The sequence below is a fragment of the Carassius gibelio genome, chromosome A16 (genome assembly GCF_023724105.1).
Source record: "Carassius gibelio isolate Cgi1373 ecotype wild population from Czech Republic chromosome A16, carGib1.2-hapl.c, whole genome shotgun sequence".
In the NCBI taxonomy this organism is placed as follows: domain Eukaryota; kingdom Metazoa; phylum Chordata; class Actinopteri; order Cypriniformes; family Cyprinidae; genus Carassius; species Carassius gibelio.
Window position 1 is genome coordinate 25,446,977 of NC_068386.1, and position 21,863 is coordinate 25,468,839.

Consider the following 21,863-nt stretch of genomic DNA (forward strand, 5'->3'; position numbering starts at 1 on the left):
AGGATGCCCTTGCCCTCAGTGTGTGGCACTTTCCCTTGACCTCGTCTCTGACTCCGTGTTTGTGTTGAGGTGCTGACATGAGAAGCAAAACAAAGGAAACCTGTGAGTGTCTAACAGCTTCCTCTTTCCTCCATTCCCAGCATTCCCCAACAGGAAGGAATGGTCTGCCAGGTCTGGGTACCCCCAGCAGTTTCAGTCTGAATGTGTGGACTGGTGCATGCTGAAGAATGCAAAGAACAAGTCACGAGTCAGCTTGTTTGCAGTTAAGAGGAAGCTCTGAGTTTTGAAACGTACAGGATGTTTTTATAGTACAACGAACTGTCAAAAAGAGATTTGATGGTTGCATGACCCCTTTACTATGTGTATCAAGTCATACTGACAGAGAAGTAGTGACAGAGCTTTTGTTCCGTGACGTACAGTACATTCAGGTAAAGCAGATTATCAGAAAATAAAAAATGTAGGGTGGGACTTGGTTCTGTGCATTGTTTGTTGATTAGACATTGAGAAGTGGGTGTGGCACTCTAGTGTATGCAAATGAACGTGATCTTACAGGGGTGGAGTTTAAGAGCTTTATACGATTAGTGAAGTCCTGCATACATCACCAGATATTTTCACTGGAAGATTCAGTGATGACAATTTAATTAAAGGGGTCACGACATGGATGTTTACGGCCCAAGCCACTAGGGGTGCATGGCCCTATGGTTTTTGGCCTTTCTAGGGGACTTAACATGCACAAAAACTCTTGAAATTGGCACATACATTGAAATCTGTAGTCATTAGGATGCCGCAGAGACTGGGATCTGGTTGTGGCACACAAGCTCTATGGCGCATCCTTGAACACAGCCAGAAAACTTTCTGCACATTTCATAAATACTTGCATGTATACACATGAAACTCACTACACATATAGATCTCACTGATCCAATTTTTTTTGTAGTGCATGGCATAGGCTCTGCCTAACAGGAATACAGCTATTCAGGTTAGGGTGTTCCTGTGGCTTTGTGCTATCAGCGCAAGGTTGTGGGTTCGATTCCCAGGAACACGTTAGGTAAAAAATAAAATAAAAATGTTAGCCTGAATGCACTGTAAGTCGCTTTGGATAAAAGCGTCTGCTAAATGCATAAATGTAATATTACATGCTGTGGACTTTGCAATACTCCTCCTAGGGTTTTCATCTGATTGCCACTAAACTCTGTGAACTTTTAATCTTTTAAGCCTGATCCTTTACATTTCCATTAGTTAGAATGACAAACAAATACATAGAATAAGTCGATATGTATTGCACTGGTTGTATAGTTTTATATAATTATTTCAGAAATCCTAAAAGATAATTAAAATCCCAAAAAAAAAAGTTTATTATAGATCATTAAATGTTTTGGTAACCCTTTACAATAAAGTATAATTTGTAAACATAAGTTTATTAATTTACTAACTTGAACTAACAAAGAACAATATATTTTTATTATTTTATTTTATTAATAAAATGCTCAGGTTAGTTCACAGTGAATTAACTAATGTTAATATATTTCATGTTAAAAGCTGAAACCTTATAGTAAAGTGTTACCAAATATTATATATTGATGATATGATTTACTTATGGTTTGCGATGCAGCTGCAGTCAGATTCAATACATTTGGCTGTTTCATCTTTTAACAAAAGTTTCTTTGCAAGCTCTTCATTATACTGCACCTCGCTTACAAAATAAAATGCTCTGAACAAACATATAATCCCCCGACACAATATGGGATGCCATTAATACCAGGCCATCCACTTGTTCTGTATGTTAAGTGACTAAACACCAGTGGGCGGGGCCTATGTTGTGATGATGTATAACTATTGCTCGATGTCTTGCTCTGGAGGCTGTCATATGCAAATGCATTTGCCCCAATGATGTCACAAATTCCCCAGTATCCAAACAAGCCATTTTTTGTCGTGACCCCTTTAAACATCAAGGGATAAAAATGTGCTGATGAATCTTCACAATAAGATCAATAACATGCATGTAGAAAGTTAATTCTGACTTTAAAGAAAAATGCTGATGTAAATTTTAAATGGAAACAAAACAAAAAGAAAATTTAGCATTTAAAAAGAAAACATTTATATGCTCAGATATGAGTATGGGTTAGCTTTGCATTACTTTTGTCCATTCACAGGCTGTATATAGACATAGTCTCTCAGTGGAGTCAAGTGCACAAATAACCATGATCAGCAGAATGTTTCGATGCGATTGTGGGATTGGATGACCTCAGAGGACTGGAATGTGTTCAGGAAATCCCTAATGCAGCTTTGGGTGCCACTGATGGATGCCTCTCTGTGAACCTAGTAAAATAACTTCTATTGGTGGTGCACACAGCTCCTTTCATTCACAGAGGATTTTTACATCCATCATTGCATGTTATTCATAAAACACAAGCAGAATGAATTTCCAAGTAAATCATATTCAAAACAATTCTTACATCAGTTAACTGCATTCAGTTCAGTAGAAGAGTTTAAACATGGGTGTTGGATGGATTCAGTCTGCTAGTTAGGGCTTCATGATTTGTGAGAAATTCTAATTATTCAGAGAGCCTGAAAACACTGGCAGATCATGAGCTGCTCACATATAAATGAATAGTGCTATGCTTCACTCTGAAAGATGCAGTGCATACCATATATTTATTTCAATCATGTATTTCTTAGGTCATTGTGTTTATTTAAATTCCATCATGCTACGGTTTAAGAGTGTGCTCTGAAATCTACAGTCCATATATTAATTTGCCATCAAAATATATGTATTATTTTGATAAATATTTTTATTTAGTAATGCTCAAACATAATTCTTCAATATATTAATTATTATTTCATAGTCCCATTGAAGGATCAAAAATAGTGTGCATGTGGCCTAGGGAAGAGTAAGTGTAAAGAGATTATAAAAAAAATTAAAAAAAATCAGTTAACTTTATTGTTGATGAAACGGGTTGGCTTTTCATTTTTTCCTAAATCTTTTAGCCTAAAAAGGATGGTTTGCACCAAAAAAAAAAAAAGAGTTTTCGGAGTTTGAGTAATTTGTCAACTTTTTAAAATATTATTTGTTTTATGGTCTATGCATATACAGTGTGTCACAATCATTAGATGGAGTGCCCATGAGCTTCAGTAGAGGGCACTCCACTTGGGCACTAGCACCTCTCATACTGTTGCACCACATCCAAACTACATTACCCATAAGTCACTGCATCACAATCACCCTGCAACACCTGCACCTTATTCATCAGCCAATTTCCTTGCCACACCTGCACCTCATTTACACACACACATATAAGCAGCGCACTCACTGCGAAGTCTTGTTTAGCCAGTCTGACATTTCCAAGCAATTTCATTGTGTTTTCCTTCTGTACCTGACCTTTGGATTGTTTATACCGACTCTGATTCTCTGCTGCTTGCCCCCGACATCTACTTGTTTCTGTTATCGATTCTGATTATCCCTACATACCTGACGCCGTTACTGATCATTGCCTGTCTGACCATTCTCATCATTAAAGCTCTGCACATGGATCCGAACGTCGCTGTCTCATCATTACACAGTGCCCTAGAATGATTAATTATTACCACATATAGTTATTCAAGTCATTTAAATATATATATACAAAATATACTACAGAAAAACTAAATATTGTCATCAAATGATGTCAGTGTAACTTTGAGGGAAAGGCTTTTTTAAAATGCAAAAAAAAAATATATATATATATATTTATCTTAAAAGAATCTCTCTTCTTTATTGCATGAATATTACTAAATAAGCTAAAGAAGTATTATTACTAATAAGTTGCAGTAGTGTTAGCATGTGTCAGTCTTTGTTTGGCAGGTATGTGAAGGTAAATCCTGTGTAATTGTTCTCTGCGTGTCAGTAATCTGCAGGAGGAGCAGCAGTGAATGGTCTGGGAGTGCTGCTATTGTTTGCAGCGCTTGTGTTTCCTGTAATCAGTTGGGCTGCCGTCTCTTTAGAGTCAGAGTGCTTGTGTGCATCTGATATCATATTATAACAGATTTGTTCATGCTTATAGTGTCTAAACCGCTCCAGAACGATCACTCAGAGTTCATGTATGTGCAGTGGATTGTGAACTCCTGTTTGGTCATCCCTGTCATAGACTATATAAACCAAAACACAACACACATGGCATACAGTATGAAGAATGTAGATTTAAAGGGTACAATGTAGTGACTTTTTTCCTAATCAGTCAGTGTTTCTCTAATATGTGTTTTTTGCATAATTCATTGTCATTCATTGTTTCAGCTCTGCTCACTCTGGACTTTCATCAAATAGGCTAACCTTATGATAAAAGTCATAAAATAACCATTCTGAACAGAAGACAGAAAGTTAAAACACACACACATCCAAACACTCACAGCTAACAGTCTGTCTCTATACATTTTCTATCTGTATTCTGTGAATAGAAATGGACACTTGAGCTGGACCTCATCAGTAGTATATGATGCCTTTTTTTCAAAGAGAGAGAGAACAATTGTTATGTGATGCTGCTGTGGTTTCATTATATTTAAACGGATATGAAATAACTCAAACTTTATGTGTGCATTCTGATACACAAACATTGTGAATATTTTTATTGGCCGGTAACTGTGCTTTATTGGGTTTGAAGTGAACTATGCTGAGAATGTGTTTGTTCCTGTGGGATGTTTATTTCTGCAATGTCCAGGGGAGCAACTCTTTAGAGATGAGGACTTTTCTGTCCAGGAAAAATACTTTCACTTCATCTGCTTTTGTTCTCTAGTCAGTTGGAAAAAATAGTTTGTGAAACAGGTCAGAGGAAAACAAAAGACTGCATGAAGATGGAGCAAAATATCACTATTAATTGTTTTAGAAAATGTATTTAATGTTAAAATGTTTTTAATGTTAAAATTAAAATTAATGTTTCAAATACTAAAAAAAATTCATGCAAAGCTCCATAAGAATGCATTGCATATAAAGAAGTTTGTTAGCTTTAACAAAAGTAAAAAAAAATAAATAAAATCAAATGTATTTGGTAATTGTAATAAATTAATCAAATCTTTTTTAAAGGAAATTATTTACATGCATAAACTTTACACTACAGTTTGGAGTCTGTAATATTTGTTAATGTTTTTGAAAGAAGTCTCTTCTGCTCAATATTCAAAATTCTGCTTAAAATAACCGCATGAGGCGTTTAGCGCAGCGCGAATGACGCGAATTGACCGTCTGGCGCAATAGGCGCGTTACGCGTAAATTGTGCTTATGTGCTTTTATGTGTTATGTGTTCGCGTCTGCCACACGAGTAGAAGAAAAGGGAACTTTGGCGTCAATTCGCGCCGTGTTAACCAATCAGGAGCCTGCTCAGGAGTCATTCATTCAACATGGAGGAACGACTGATGTTGTCAGTGAGCAGTCAACCGGAGCTTTATGACACAAGTATCACACACAAGTTTATATTTCAGGAATAAAAAGAGAAGAAGAGTGTGTTGTAAATACACATTTAACTTTTGAGTCACGTACACGTTTATCGACCTGCGGCCTTCCCGCTGTTTTTTTCTAACTATTTTCCCCCTAATATAGCCTACAGCTACTTTTCGCTAACAAGATATTTCACTAAAAAGACCTGAGTGCTCGATCAACATCAGCCATCTTGCAAACAGACATCCGCTAGTACTTGCCTTTCCCACAAGAAGCGGATTTCGAATTTCGCCTCAAACGCGCGTCAATTTCGCTTAAAATTTTTGCTTTCTACGCGCGTCTATTTCGCTCTAGACACACGAATGCATTCATAATGTTCAAGCGGCAAACTAGATGCGGTAGACGAAAATTTGACGCTCTATACACGTTTGGTGTGAACACATCATTACTGTCTCTGAACTTTTGAACAGAAGTATATGTAAATATGGTGAGAAGGGAAGATCAATGCACATGCACATTTATTAAGTGTTCCCATTTTCTTTTAATTATTAATTTCTTTTAAGAATAATTTTTTGATCATTGTATTCTGATATTTCATGTTAATTGCTTACTTAGGTTGAGTAATGATTTTGGAGATCCTTCTCTGTCTGTGGAGCCTGTTGCTCATGGCTTTGATCACTAATTTATGCGTAGAGCAGTGCAGGGATTGGCCATGCCTTCATGAATATGAATGTGGGACTGACCCAGGCAGGATGCTCAGAGTTCAGGGTGAGTTTAGTGGAAGGGATGGGCGGCACACGGACAGATTCCAGCACAGGGAGACCGTATGTGAGTGAGGAAGAGGAGCAATAAGACCAAAGGGTGGCCGCTTGACCACAAGAGCTGTGCTACCTGACAGACCTGAGAGAAAGAGCTTCCTGAAGACTTTCACCAATCAGTCATGACTTCCAGATCCATTCAGCAAGAGATCACGATACTGAAAGGTACTGCTCTAGTCTGATCAGATCTAGTGAGCTTCGCTCTGTTCTAACTTAAACTCTTCAGTCTCAAGTGTTTGGGATTCCCTTTCTAGGAGAATAATGAACATTTGGAAGGTCAAGTGAATGATTAATTCATGTTACACTACAATTAATGCCAGATACATCATTAAATAGTTCCATGTTAGTGCTGTTAAACATGAGCAGGAGAAATGTTGTCATTGTTTTGGGTGGGAGGGGAAGGGCGTCTGGCTGTGGCACAAAACGACAGTATATGTGTGTGTATTGATAAACATAGCTATTTTTTGGGTGATAAAACTGTCCACAGAGATCAACTAAATATGACAAAACTACTGAGCCTTGAAAAGGACGTGGTGATGGCTAAAACAATGAGAGATGGGAGGAAAGAGTTTCTTGTGAATGCAATAGTTTTGCAGAATAATCCAAGGTTTCTCAAAAATGCCATAGATTTGTGAGAGAATGCAGTTTCTTTATGGAATAGATTTACAGGGGAATGCAAACTTTCTCATGGGAATGCAATCGTTGTATGGAAGAATGCTAAAGTTTTGTGACAGAACAAAGTTTCTCAGAATTGCCATAGTTTTACGAGAGAATGCAATTTATTTTAATATCACTGTATTTTGACAACCTTTTTACATTTCAAAATTAACATTAATACATTAAAAAATATTTTTTTTAAATTAAATTAAATTCAAAGTTTTCTTTGGTTTCTTTAATAGTGTGCTAATGCAGCATTATAGTGGTTTATTTCACACGCTTGGGATGAGCTGGTTTGATCGATAGAATCACAAATGCTGGTGTTCTCCTCCCTCTGGAGCATGTGAGGATTTTCACACTGCTTTCTTCATCCCACAGGTTTACGTAAAAAAGATTTGTCATCCATTTGGTTTATTTTCATCCTTTTAGCTCACATGAGGCCATGAATCAGCTGTGGTGTTACAGAGGAAAGGTAGCTTTTTCTCTCAGCAGACATTCATTATCGAGTGCCTGTGAATCTCGACCCTCACTGTGAATGTCTTCTTGCATATGAAGTCACGTCATAGTGCTAAGATTAACCATGACAGCACATTCCTCATGCTTAGCGGTCACCTATGGGCCTTTTCCACTGCCTACGCATACTGATTTCAACCTTAGTGGAAATCAGAAATGCTTCTTGAGGAGCAAATCATCATATTAGAGTGGTTTCTGAAGATCATGTGACACTAAAGACTGGAGGAAAGATGCTGAAAATTCAGCTTTGATCACAGCTATCAATTACAGTTTAAATAATAATAATATTTCACAATATTACTGTTTTTACAGTATTTTTATCAAATAAATGCAGCCTTTGTGAGCAGAAGAGACTTTTGCATTATGCAAAGGTGATTCGATGCTAGAGGAAGTTGCAGTGATTACAAGAAAATCTTAAGGGTCCCTTTGGATATTGAGCCGAAGATATTTATAGATCAACAAATTCTGTGGTTTCTGAACTCTATAGTGATGTCTATAATGTTTTCACAAGGTGTTGCTATTTCTTGCCCCTCACACATCCACACACACTGCTCTCTCTCCCTTGTCATTGGCACTGACTCACACTGCCAGACATAGCAGCTCTCTCAGAGCGGGAGGGAATCCCAGGGCTTTCCTGTAAGTTTGCATTGGGAAGTCCACTTTCTTTGACTTCCTGTTGGCCGCTCCCTTGAGCTACTCATGTTGCCCAGCCCTGTCTTCCACAGCCGTCATGCTCTCCGATGAAGCCCACAGTTTACTCCATGGATTCATATTGCACCAAAAGACGTATTGCAACCTAATTCTTCAGCAGTGCAGCAGTGTTTTCCAACTGATGATGACTATGTTTTGAAATCCTAAGTACTTTCCTCTTTCTATAATCTTAGTAAATGCCATCTGTTTATCGTACTCTTCGTCTCAGAGGCTCGACTGGTGAATTCTGGATATGGGTTGCCATCTTTGCTCATTGTTGCTCAGTTCCACATACAGAGTTTTCTGAGCAAATCCCATGTGACAAATCACTCTAGAAACAAAAGGAAAAAAGTTGTTTTAAATCCATGTTATTATTTTTGTTAAGTCACCATTATAGTGATTAATGTTTTCTAAAGTTCTACATCACTTTTAATGTTGATGTCAATATTTAGCTTAACTAAAACCAAGTTGGATAAAAAAACATTGTTTTTTATTTATTGAACATGTTTTATTTTCATTTATTTGAACATTTGTTTATTTTCTAAAGTTCTACATCACTTTTAATGTTAATGTCAATATTTAGCTTAACTTAAACCAAGTTGGATAATAAAAACATTGTTTTTTTTGTATTTATTGAACCTGATATAACCGATAAAAATGGTGATACAAACAGTTTGTCTTGAAACTGGTTTGATTGATCAAATAATGTTTAATTATTACTGCCTGTTTTAATTAAATAGTGTGTAAAGAATAATTTCTTTGTGGATAAATATTGGTAATTCTCAATTTAACTAATTTTGATACAGGTTAATTCTTCTTAGTTCTAAGTCACACTTTTGTCTGTCTGTCTGAATGATAGTTGCTTATATAATTAGAGGCTCACAGGTCCTGCTAACCAAACCCTGATTTCTTATAACAGTCTCACTGGTGGTCTTAAAGCTGAAGCAGAGAATATAATTGAATCGCTCTTCTTGGTAAACAAGTAGTGATGTTGTGCAGCTCTCTGACGCTGCGTGTGTGGTTAGTATTCAACGGGTTGAGTTGCAGACCATTAGAGTCATGCCAGCTTCAAACCCACATCAGTCTAGTTTCTCTTCATTTGTTCTCTTGTCTAGTGGTCTGTAGTTGAGTCTGAGTTTCCTTGTTTGTTGTTACTCTGCTGTAGATCCCTACTGTTTTAACTATTCCACAAGAAAGCACTTTATTCTCACCTAAATATCATGAAAAGCACTAAAATTACTAACTAATAATAAATTAAAACTGTAACTGAATAAAAAGAAATTAAACCTAAATAGTAATATGAAATTTAAAAAGTTATAAAAATGTAAAACCACATAACAAAATTACAAAAAAACTGAAAATATAAAATAAAAGCTAATTAAAAATATGAATAAAACATTTAATTACGTCCATAGTAACTGATTTAATGTACTACTTAAATTTTATTATAATTAACTATCTATCTATCTATCTATCTATCTATCTATCTCTCTCTCTCTCTCTCTCTCTCTCTCTCTCTCTCTCTGTCTCTCTCTATATATATATATATTAACAAATGTTAAAAAAATCTAATGAAAACTAAAAATGTAAAATTAAAAGCTACTAAATTCTTTCTTTCTTTCTTTCTTTCTTTCTTTCTTTCTTTCTTTGTGCTAACCAACTGCTGCACACAATAATGATCATCCAGATGTTTTTTTAGTTGTTCAAGTGTTTTTTTTCACATTGCTGTGTGTATCTCCTACAACACTTTTTGAGTTTTAAGTTTGTAATGATGCAGTTAAATCTGTCAGTAACAAAGACTCAGAAACCATTCAGGTTTCCCTGCTGTATTGAGAAAACATTGCCCTCTTCTGCTCAGACAGCTCACCTCACCTCCTGTCACATTCACAGCAGAGATCAGTGCTAAACACAGAATACCATGGTAAAAGCTCAGTTCTGATCACGTGTGTGTTTGTGTGTGATCTGTTGGCTCAGAGCTCAAAAGGGTTCATAACAAAGGCAGGAAGACAGCGTGGGGCTTATGTGAAGATTTACAGATGTGTTTACTTGTGTGGAATCTGTTCTTTAGAGATGAAAGGCGACTGCTGTGTTTGCAGTGTCAGAATTTCGAATACCTTTGTGAGTTTATTGGCTGTTTTTGGGGTTCAGCTGTAATGGATCTTGATGCAGGTGTAGCATAAACTACTGCTCAAGTTTTGGGTCAGTAAGATTTATGGATTTATTTTAAAGACTAAAGGGGGTCGCACACCGGACGAGAAGCGCAGCGCCGCGTCGCGTCGCGCCACGTCTTTAAAATTCGAACACATTATTCTCTATGTGAGTACACACACCGGCGGCGCCATTCAGCGTCTGTCCGCGGCGCCCAGCTACGACTCAGAACGCTGTTCAAATTTCTGCCGCGCCACAGAGCGCCATCCGCATAGTTTTATATTAAAAAACCCAGATGTTATAAACTGAAACTGAAATTAAAGTACAGCACACTTGTTTCATTCAAATAAAACATTACAAAGTGTTTGGTTACGTTTTCAGCAGCACAGTTGCCTAGACAACAGATACAACAAAACAATAACAGACTTATTATAATAACACAGATTCTTTTCATTAACGTTAAAAACTCAGCTTTTATCAATTAAAATCATATATTTAAAATTAAAATAATAGATGAAGTTAAAACTCTCCCATCTTGCTGCGAAATTGAGCTCACGCATATAGAATGTGCGCGTCCAGTGTGCGATACCTCGAGTTGTCCTACATGTGGCGCGACGCGGCGCGTCTCGTCCGCCTTAACACTTTCATTCAGTAAGGATACATTAAACTGATCAAAAGTGAGAGTATCAGTAAAGATACATTAAACTGATCAAAAGTGAGAGTATAAGACATCTATAATGTTACAAAGATGTCTATTTTAACATTGATAATTATCAGAAATATTTATTGAGGGGCATATAAGAATGATTTCTGAAGATCATGTGACACTGAAGACTGGAGGAATGATGCTGAAAATACAGCTTTGTGAACAGAAATAAATGACATTTTAACAGAAATGTACACAGAGAACAGTTCACATGTATCTTTGATCAAGTAAATTCAACCTAGGTAAGCAGACTAGGCTTCTTTCAGAAACGTTATGCTTGTCTTTTGTGTTCTATACTAAAAAAAATATATAAATAAATAATATCAGGGTTTCTAAGAGATCGCTGAATTCCTATTTTTAAGTTAGCTATCCTTTAAAGTGGTATCTCAGTGTTTTCGTAGGATTTGGTTTAGAGTTCAATTACCAATGATCATTTCACCGGGAGTCGCCCCTGGGACGGTTCGACGGCTGTCCATGACATTATCCCTTATAGCCAAAGACCTAAGCTACATACCCAACTTACCTGTAGGGCCTCGGCCCGGGGTAGAGCTGAAGGCTTGGAATCACTAAAGATGCCTTTAAAGGGATACGGCTAAGAACCTAGCACTGTCTATTACCAAGTCTTGCCTGTCACAAAGGAGGGGCTCTCGTGGCACTCTGATAGAGCAGCTTGTTGATGGAATGGCCTGGGAGCAGAGCAATTGGAGGACAGAACGAACAGATGAAGCCTCGGCAACGCCTGTACCATGGCGTCCAGCCCCAATGGAGCTGGATGAGTCAGAGGAAGCCAGAGGGGATAGTCTGGCCAACCTCTCCAACTCTGCTTCAACACCTTGGTGCGAAGGCGCCATTCCTCGAGCAGGATGTCTGCTCTCACAGTGCGTCTCAAAACAGTATGTAGTACTGGAGCGCTCTGATGAAAAAAAACGAGAATTCAGTCTCCCATGAGAGGAGGCATGCTCATAGGTGACCCTTTTAGAAAAGGGGAGCGCTGCTAAACTACCGCGAGAATTGCCCACACAGCCCCCCATGTTGAGGGGCGGTGCTTGAGGTGTATAACAAATACACACTGGTTGAATGAAGCCCAAGGAACCCTGGGGCTAATCATCTTAAGAAAGGGAACGAAGCGGAGCGCGTAACCCTTACCGTACAGGATTTCAGAAAGTGCGCAGAATCTTGCGTGCACACTTACCACTTTACGTGGATTTCAGAAAGTGTGCAGAGTCTTGCGTGCACACTTACCACTTACGTGGATTTCAGACGTGCACACTGACCACCATGTGGTTTTGAGAATGTACACAGGCTTAGCGTGTGTACTGAAAGGTTACCTGACAACCACAATATGTGGGAGTTCACCTACAGAGAGGCCTAGAGAGGCCTACTACCTGTTACCAGATAACCACCTTAAGTGGAAACTGAAAGTAATATGGAACTCGACTCCAGGTAGACCTGGTGAGGCCTCCTACCTGACAACCACAAACCGTGGGAGCTCGCTTTTTAGTGGAAATGCACAGTATGTGGGAGCTAAATCTCCAGGGAGGCTTGGTTAGGCCTACTACCTGACAACCACAGTATGTGGGAGCTCAACTTCAGAGAGACCTGGTGAAGCCTACTATCTGCAAACCACAATATGCTATTTAGTGGAAATGCACAGTATGTGGCAGCTAAATCTCCAGGGAGGCCTGGTGAGGCCTACTACCTGACAACCACAGTATGTGGGAGCTCACCATCAGAGAGGCCTGATGAAGCCTACTACCTGATAACCACCTGCCTCGTCTGAATCACATCCCTCAGACCCTGCTTACCTCTCCGTGACCCACGGTTCCTCTTGCCCCTGCCCTTAGGCAGGGGAAGAGCGCGAGCCGCGACACTAGCCTTCTGTGCCCGTCTACGATTCTCAGATCGAGATGGGCCAGGACCCTTTTGTTGTTCGGGCTCGGACCTGGACCTTCGTGGAATGAAGGATTTAAAGGCAGCTGAGCACGCCCTTGCCTCCCTGAACTTTTCGACCACCATCTCGACAAAGGTACCGAAAAGCTCAGAAGGTGAGACCGGAGCATCGAGAAGGAACCCACTTTCTTCCCTCCCGATGTCTGCCAGGTTCACCCAAAGATGTCTCTCCGTTACCACCATGGCCGCCATAGACCTGCCCATGGCGGAGGCGGCCTGCTTGGTAGCCCAGAGAGAGAGAGGTCTGTGGTGCGGCGCAGCTCGGCTACCTGGTCAGGTGAAATCCAGGTCCTTCAGCAGGTCAGCCTGGTAAGCCTGAAGCACTGCCATCATGTGCAACGAAGCCACAGCCTGACCTGCTGCCGCGTATTATTTGCCATTTAAGTGGGATGTATCCTGGAGGGGCTTAGATGGCAAAGAGGGAGATTTAAGAGAGGATGTTTCCTCCACAGAGAGATAGCTAGCCAGCGTCTCTTCTACAGGGGGCATCCTTTCATAGCCGTTTTCGTGCATGCCCTCGATATTAGCATAACTCGTATGCTGAAACCGATGGATGCGAGAGGAAAACGGCCTCTTCCATTCATTTTTGACTTCTGCATGCAAGTCAGGCAAAAATTGAAGGCTGGAGGGCTATGGTCAGACAAATAACGCTCATTGAGGCGACCTCGTGACGTTACCTTTCTGGCACGCTTCCATGGCAAGTCTAATTTTGCCGTGGTGCGATCCATAACCTCTAACAGCTCCTCAAACGCAGGGAAGGAGGATTGAGAAGGCTCAGCCTCAGCTTCTTCGCCACTCTCAGACATCTCCTGCTCTTTCTGGGTAGAACGATGCAGAGCACTAACTTCAGTGTCAGAATGGGTTAATGACAACGCATCTTCCTCCCGAAGTTCACTCTCGTTTGCCGCCAGAGAGTGTGAAAGGAAAAGTCCTTCTCTACACTCCGCGGGATCCAGATGGCTGTCCCTCTTTCCTCGAAAAGAGAGACAAACGAGAGCGGAGCTTTTTCACAGAAAAACGCTCGCAGTGCATGCATATTGCCCCCACAAGGACATCGCGCACGTGCTCTTCACCCAAACAAGAGATGCAAAGAGTGTGTGTGTCATCAGGTGTCAAATAACGCTGACATGGATGCACACACTGTTTAAACGATTCCACGATAGCAATAATAGATTGCTATTACCGTTTTGCCGTTTCTCAGATGCACGCTCCAAACAAAACAGTCAATGAAGACGAAGAAGATAAGTGACGGGTCCTATGGGCAGGTATTTATAGTCGCGCTGGTAGTGACGTCAGAGGCTGTCGCCGGCCAACACGTTGCCGTCTTTCAAAGTATGCTTCAGACACGGGTCACAACGAGGTGTTCCCCATAGTGTCCCCTCAGAGGACGCAGTTCGAAGTTCCCTTGACAGGGAACCTTTAAAAATGTGTTGGAGATTTACTGTTATGAACAATTTTGAATATAAACAAGGTGACTTCTGTAATTCACACTTTATACACACAATTTTTTTTTTTTCTTGTGATCAGAGTCATTCATTACTGAGATTGTAATCCATAGTAAATTGAACATTCCTGAGTAATGCAATGTTTAGATTATAACTCTACATTTGGAGAAAGTAATAATTATAGCAGCATCACTGAGGGCTTTGTGAAGTGAGCCGCTCTCATTTGTAATTGTGTGAAATATCCACTGGATGGGAAACAGTGCAGTAATTAAACTAGTGAGTTTGAGCTGCTTTAGCAGGACGGGGCTCTGTTTCCACCCAGTCCATTGTTTGCGGGTGTTTAACAGTGTTCACTGGATGGGACTGGAATCTCTGGCCCATTAAAAGTGTCTGGCGCTGGCTGGGAATGAATGATGAAGCAGAGAAAGGCCTTGAACTATGACGTCTGATGCATGAATCTGCCAGCAGCTAATCATCATTCACTCAGACATGACTGTGTGTTATTCGTTTGTTGAGATATCTGAGGCCACACAGGCTGTTTCTGTCAGTGAGCAGTGTTTACTGCTGTTGTTACTGCATTAGTCACTCTGTAGCTGATGTGACTCTGTCTGGATTCTCAGCAGCAGACAGACCAGATTAATCACCAGCACACATAGGTTTTTAACTATTTTCCCTCCCAACGATGACTGTGTGTAGGTGGAAGATACATCTTTGTCAGTATTTTTACTCAATCGCATTGATACAGTAAATTATATGTGTGTGTGTGTGTGTGTGTGTGTGTGTGTGTGTGTGTATATATATATACACGATTAAAAAAATTAACACACAAATATAGTATATATGCTAACGTTCAAATGCTTGGGTATGGTAATATATATATATATATATATATATATATATATATATATATATACCTATATATGTGTGCGTGTGTGTGTGTGTGTGTGTGTGTGTGTGTGCGTGTTTGAAAGGAGTATTTTTTTGTCACTGAGGCTACATTTGTTTGATCAAAAATACAGTAAAAACAGTAATATTGTGAAATATTATTATAGTTTAAAATAGCTGTTTTCTATGTAAAGATCTGTTAAAATGTAATTTCTTCCCGTATTTTCACCATCATTCCTCCAGTTTTCAGTGTCACATGATCTTCAGAAATCAGAATAATATTATGATTTACTTTATTATTATCAATGTTGAAAACAGTCGTATGGTGTTGCACAATATTTTTGTTACATTTATTGTTTCAGGAGTTTTTAATGAATAGAAAGTTCAAAATAACAGCATTTATTTGAAATCTTTGTAACTTTATAAATGTCTTTACTGTCACTTTTGAATAATTTAATGCATCTTAATAAAATATACTTAACAAAAGTATACATTCATAAAAAATAAAATAAAAAAAATCATACTTACCCTAATGAAAAATCTTCTGTTTAGCTATTTGAATTCTAGAAATAATTAATAATTATATATTCAAGAGACACACAGATGGGAAATCAAAAATGACCTGTATTACAGTGTATGATGTAGCTGTCCATCAGTGTAAACAATGTGCAAAGTAATTAAACCAAAAAGTACACGATTTATAAAGTTATTGGCTTCTAAAGTAAGGAGTCGACTCTGAATCGCTGAAACGAGTCGTTATAGATTTCAAGTCCTTTGCCCATCTCTATGTACGTCACTAGGAACACTTTGCATAATAATCTCCGCCTACCGTGTTGAGAGAAACTGACCTCTGACCTGCCCCCCCACACACACACACACAGACGCTCTGGTTGGTGTGAGAGCATCATGTCGAGCAGACGGTGTGTTTTTAATTGTAAAGGCAAGTTTGTTTTATTTTCACTGCCAAAGAATGAAGATCAGAAGAACCAATTGCTAAAATTCATTTTCACCACATTACCAGAGCAGTACAACAAATCCCTTTTGTTGTGTTCACAACATTTCACTGATGACTGCTTTTCTAATCTCAGTAGGTACAGCGGGATTTTCAAAGTGTTTGGCCATAAAAGAGGGTTCATTAGCAACTTTATTTAGAGCAATGAGCATCTCCGAATCACAACGCGAAGTATGATTATGAAGTTATGTGTCTGTTTTCTCCCGAGCGTCTTATCAGTATGTGTGCTGTCTGCAGCCTGTCTGCGCTGATCGTCATGTACAGACACGTCATTAAAATGAAGTGTAACTCCGTGAATACTCAACGAAGAGACATGAGAGAGATATCTATAGAAAGCTTGACATGTCTACTTTAAAACTAAACAAGTGCTGCCGAAAACAGATATTCTGTGATAAAGTAATCCATATGAAAACAACGCGATGTCCGTTTTTCACGTCTCCCTTCCTTCTAATGTGACCATGCCCCCGCGCTGAACGCTCTATTCAGATTCAAACTGAAGCGCGCGGCTTGAATACACCCACACAGAAGAAAAAGCAGAGAGACTGTTCACGTTTTTATTTTACTGTTTCTTTCGCGGTGAGAGGAATAAGACATAATTCACCCCAAAAAGATGCTAGTGCATAGTTTACCGTGGAGGTGTGTGCGGAACAACCAATCCAAACTGCTTATTTTAGTTGACCAATCAGAACACAGTATGCAACCGAAAGGTGGGGTTTAAGGAAACTGAATCTTTTGAACAGCTTCGCGCGAACCGTTTGGGGATCTCTGAGAATTGAGGTAATTTTAAAATTATATTTTGACAAAATGACAATGTTTTTTAACCTTGGATGGATTTAAACCTAATGTACAGGACTTATAAATAATGATAGGAAGCTTTGAATTTTCATCTTACTGGCTCTTTCAGTTATTTTAAAGCTATTTGGACAGCATCTGTGAAATGTTGTCGATTAACACTGGAAATTATTTAGTATTATCAAGGGCTCTTAAAAGATGAAAAATATTCATGTTTGCATTAATGCACTCACTTTGAGAGTCTGTGAGACGAGGTATTGCATCATTATAATGTTAAAATATGTTGTATTTCTCTTTGTTGTTTTGTAATTGATTTCCCAGTGTGCCGTCTGGCGTTGATTTATGATGATAGTAAAGTATTGTTCATTAGCTTATTGATTTATCCCATGTCTCTAAAGATATCAGCAGTAAATCCTTTCATTCTTTCCTCTGACAATGTTAATGAATAACAGATAATGATCTGTGTTGGTTTGACAGTCGCCTCACATCACCTGCTCTGTGTCTTAAAGCAGCAACATTAAATTAGGAGTCCTTGTTAAGCACTCATTATGCTGTGATTATGTATAGCGATGCAGAAATGACACGTCTGACGCTCTGAGCTATTACTTGTGTGTGTGTGTGTGTGTGTGTGAGAGAGATGGGATACACACACCGCTTTAAACCAGAGTTGCATTTCAACAAAGGCCGCAGAGCTGGAGAGAAGGTTTAGTGCTGTTTTACTGATACACCCTCTTTTCTACAAAGAGGCTCTCAGCCAGTGTTAGTGTGGGAATATCTGGTGGGAGGAGAAACACTTTCACCTGGAGCTCTGGAAAACAACACGCGATACACGGCGAGACGGAGAAGTGACCGAGAAAACAACAGTCAGTGAATAAAAACACTAAGTGATGGATCTGTACTGCTCCGGTAAAGGTAGGAGACGCTTGTGTTCGGTAACAGGGTGGAAGTGTAAAGCACAGATCACACACTCAGGGTGTCATATGAGAGTCAAGGAGAGGTGGAGAGCCTTGTCAGGGAGACTCATTGTTAGACTAGTTACAGTACAGAGTTATTCATCAGTTCATATCTGTACTATATGAAGTTTATAAATGTATTTATATGTCTAAGATTTTTGGGAGCAATAACTATTGGGGTCAGTTTTTTAATTTTATTTGAGCTCTAATGGTTTTCTAACAGGTGGAGCATGATGGAAAGTGCAGGGCTGTGATTGGATGGATGCTGAGGTTACTTTTTATAGATGATGAAGTACATTTCAGCTCAACCCTGTTTCTCAACAATATCAACATGTTTTAGGTCAGCTGACGCAAACTCACTCTTGTTTTATGTTTAGGACATTTTGTCTTCAAATGATTTATTTCAAATATTTTTTTGACTTATCCATTATTATTATTATTATTATTATTATTATTATTATTATTATTATTATTATTATTATTATTATTATTATTATTTTATGCAGGCCATGTTTGTGCACATAATAGAAGCAGTTTAAAAGTGCCCCCTAAATAAATAATATTTATATTTATGTATTTGAATTGGATATCATATTTCCATCCATTTGGATTACACTGTTTTTTTTTTTTAGCAAACTAAAAAACTTAATGTGATGCATATTTGTTTTTTCTGTAGATTTCTGTAGTAGTACTAATATAATTAATGTTTTAAATACACAAAACATGTTTATCATCAATAATTCCAATTTGTTTCAATCTTATATTTTAAATAATTGAATATTGCTTGTTTCATAAAAATAGCTAGATGTATTTGAACCATTTTCCTACTTTTTTAGCTTTGGGTCTAAATTTCCCAATAAACAGATTTATGCTGGTTAATGGAAATATGGAAATAAATAAAATAAAATAAAATAGATGCAAATAACTAATAATAATGTGTGCTTTTTTGTTGGACTGCAGAAATCTTACCTGTTTGAATAATGTAATGTCTAACAAATATGCATCACATACGTTTATTAGTTTGTTTGAACATTTTATATGCTATTCAGATCTTAAATTTAAGCCTACATTTTTTTTTTGAGTACATACACTACTAGTCAGATGTTTGTGAAACAAACATTACAATTTCACACACGCACACTCACACACACGCACGCACACACGCACACACGCACACACACACATATATATAAATATACAGTATATCATTATTTTGAAAGCCTTTTAATTTAATCACTTCTTGAACTTAGTTTTGTTTACAAAAAATTTAACTTTACCTAATTACAGTAGCATTGTATTGGAAACAAAATCCTTTTAATTCTTTAATTAGCCTGATTAGCTCTAGTTAGTTTTAGTGTAGTTTTAATCAGTGATTTGGAGTGAATTATGTAGTGAAGTGATCAGCTCATGCTCATCATACACGCTCCTCTTTCAATCGTGTGATTATTTACATTCATCCAAAGTGACTTACATTGCATTGAAGGAAGCTGAACCCATGAGCTTGGCGTTGCTAGCACCATGCTCTTCTGTTTGAGCTACGTCTCTGGTGATGCATTTAAACAGGTGCACACGTGCAGAGATGAATGAAGAAGCATGTGTGAACCCACACACACATTCTGTGTGAACCCACACCACAACGTCTGTAATGAATGCAGTTATGAGAAGATGAGCAGGATCATTCAAGCTGAACTCTCTGTTCTGTGGTTAGGTGGTATTCCGGACATGGATGATCCATATCTGACAGCATGAGGTCTGTTTCTGCTCTGACATGTCACTCTGACGCTCTCTCGCTGTCGTGTACAGCTCTGTGAGACTGTGGAGATATTCAGAGGAAAGGTCTCGGTGTTCAGTGTCAGTGCCGGCTCACCATTCTGATGTGAAGATATGTCTCTCTCTGGCCCTCCATGTCTGTTAGTTCCCCTCTGTGCCTAAAGATTGTCCTTGCTGTGTGGGGACTGAAGGATTTCTGTACATAAGGAAAGATTCAAATATGTAAAGGATAATATACAGTCAGTCGGATGCTATCATTAAAATAAGCCTCAACTACATGGCTTACAGATAAATAGACATGTAATATTAATTTGTGTATCTTATGTTAGAATGAAGCATTAAATGGAGACATAACTAGCACAGCTACATATGAATTTGTTTTAAATCATACAGTTTATATGTATTATGTGCAGTAATAGTACATAATGAGTTTTAAGCTTTTATGCAGCATTTATTGTGTATATATATATATATATATATATATATATATATATATATATATATATATATATATATACTAAATATCACATACAAAATAAGTATCTATATTGTAATATGTACACATATACCATTCAACAGTTTTGGGATTTTTATTAATACTTACAATTATATTCAACAAAAATGTGTTCAATTGATCTAAAGTGACATTTATGGTGTATAAAGTGACAAACTAATTAAATGTTATCCCGGTTTCTAGAAAAATATTGAGCAGCACAACTGTGTTCAACATTGATAATAATCAGAAATGTTTCTTGAGCAGTAAATCATCATATTATTCTGATTTCTGAAGATCATGTGACACTGAAGACTGGAGGAATGATGCTGAAAATACAGCGGAGCATCACAGAAATAAATTACACTTTAACAGATATTAATATAGAAAACAGCTATTTTAAACTGTAATAATATTTCACAATATTACTGTTTTTACTGTATTTTTTATCAAATAAATGCAGCCTTGGTGAGCAGAAGAGACTCATTTACTGACTCATAACATTTGAAATATAAGTGTACATGCAACAGGCTTCCATGGATAGTGATGGTTTCTGACATAATCATACATGTTTGATCAAATGCCCCTGATATGTGAGTGTGTTCACAATCTGTCATCTGTAAACATGTGCTGTAGTCCGTCTCTGTGCTCAGGAACACTCAGCAGATGGCAGTGTTTGAAAACGCATTTGTTCTGCACTGAAAGGCATGTGTGGTTTCATGCTGTTGCAATACATCTAAATCTCTGTGTGTCGGTGACATCGATATGTTCCCAGAGTGCAGTGCTGGCACAAAACTCCTGTGTGGTGGATGTCACTGTTCAATCTGTTGTAATTAGATACAGTATGTCCACGGGCTGTGATCTAATGCCATTTTCTTTCTGTGTTTGTTTCTTCCAGGTGAGTTGCAGCACTTTTCCTTTCATTTTGCTGTCCTGATGAGCTGGAACAACACGCAGCACAGCTGTAGATGTCTCTACCACAAGTATAACACAACACAACTCTCATAAGTCCTAGAAAACAACCCTCAGCTCCATTTTACACTCAGAAAACACTCAAAGGTGGCAGCTTTTAAAGACTATTCTCCATAACGGTTGGGTTGCTGCACAGATGGATGTAATGCGCTGTAGTTCTGGGTGTAGTCGAGTGAGGGTGTGGAAGGGCTCTTTTGTAAGGATGGACATTGTTCTCTTTGGTCTTTGAAAACCGTGTTATAATCTTCTCATCCACTGGGTGTACTGTGTAAAGAATGGCTGGTCTGCATTTTTTTGTTAGATTGTCCGTCTTTCACTTCTTGGGTGGAGTTTATATTCATTTTTCTCTGCAGAAATCAAAACTGCTTTACACTCTCTGCAATGTAACCTGAGGAAGTGTCACACACACACACACACACACACCCATCACTACACATGCTGTGTAACGGCATTACCGCCATGTGGCAGAGGCTGTCAGATTTTCTTACTAGTTTTATGTCAGAAACTGTGTTTGTTCACAGGTTTGTATCACTTTTTGTTTAAAAAAATGTATTTTGCTTTTAATGGCAAAGGCTTTATAGTATAATCTAATGTACAGTATGGAAGCGTGTTTCCACCAAATAATAATAATAAAAAAAGAAAATAATAATAAAATCAT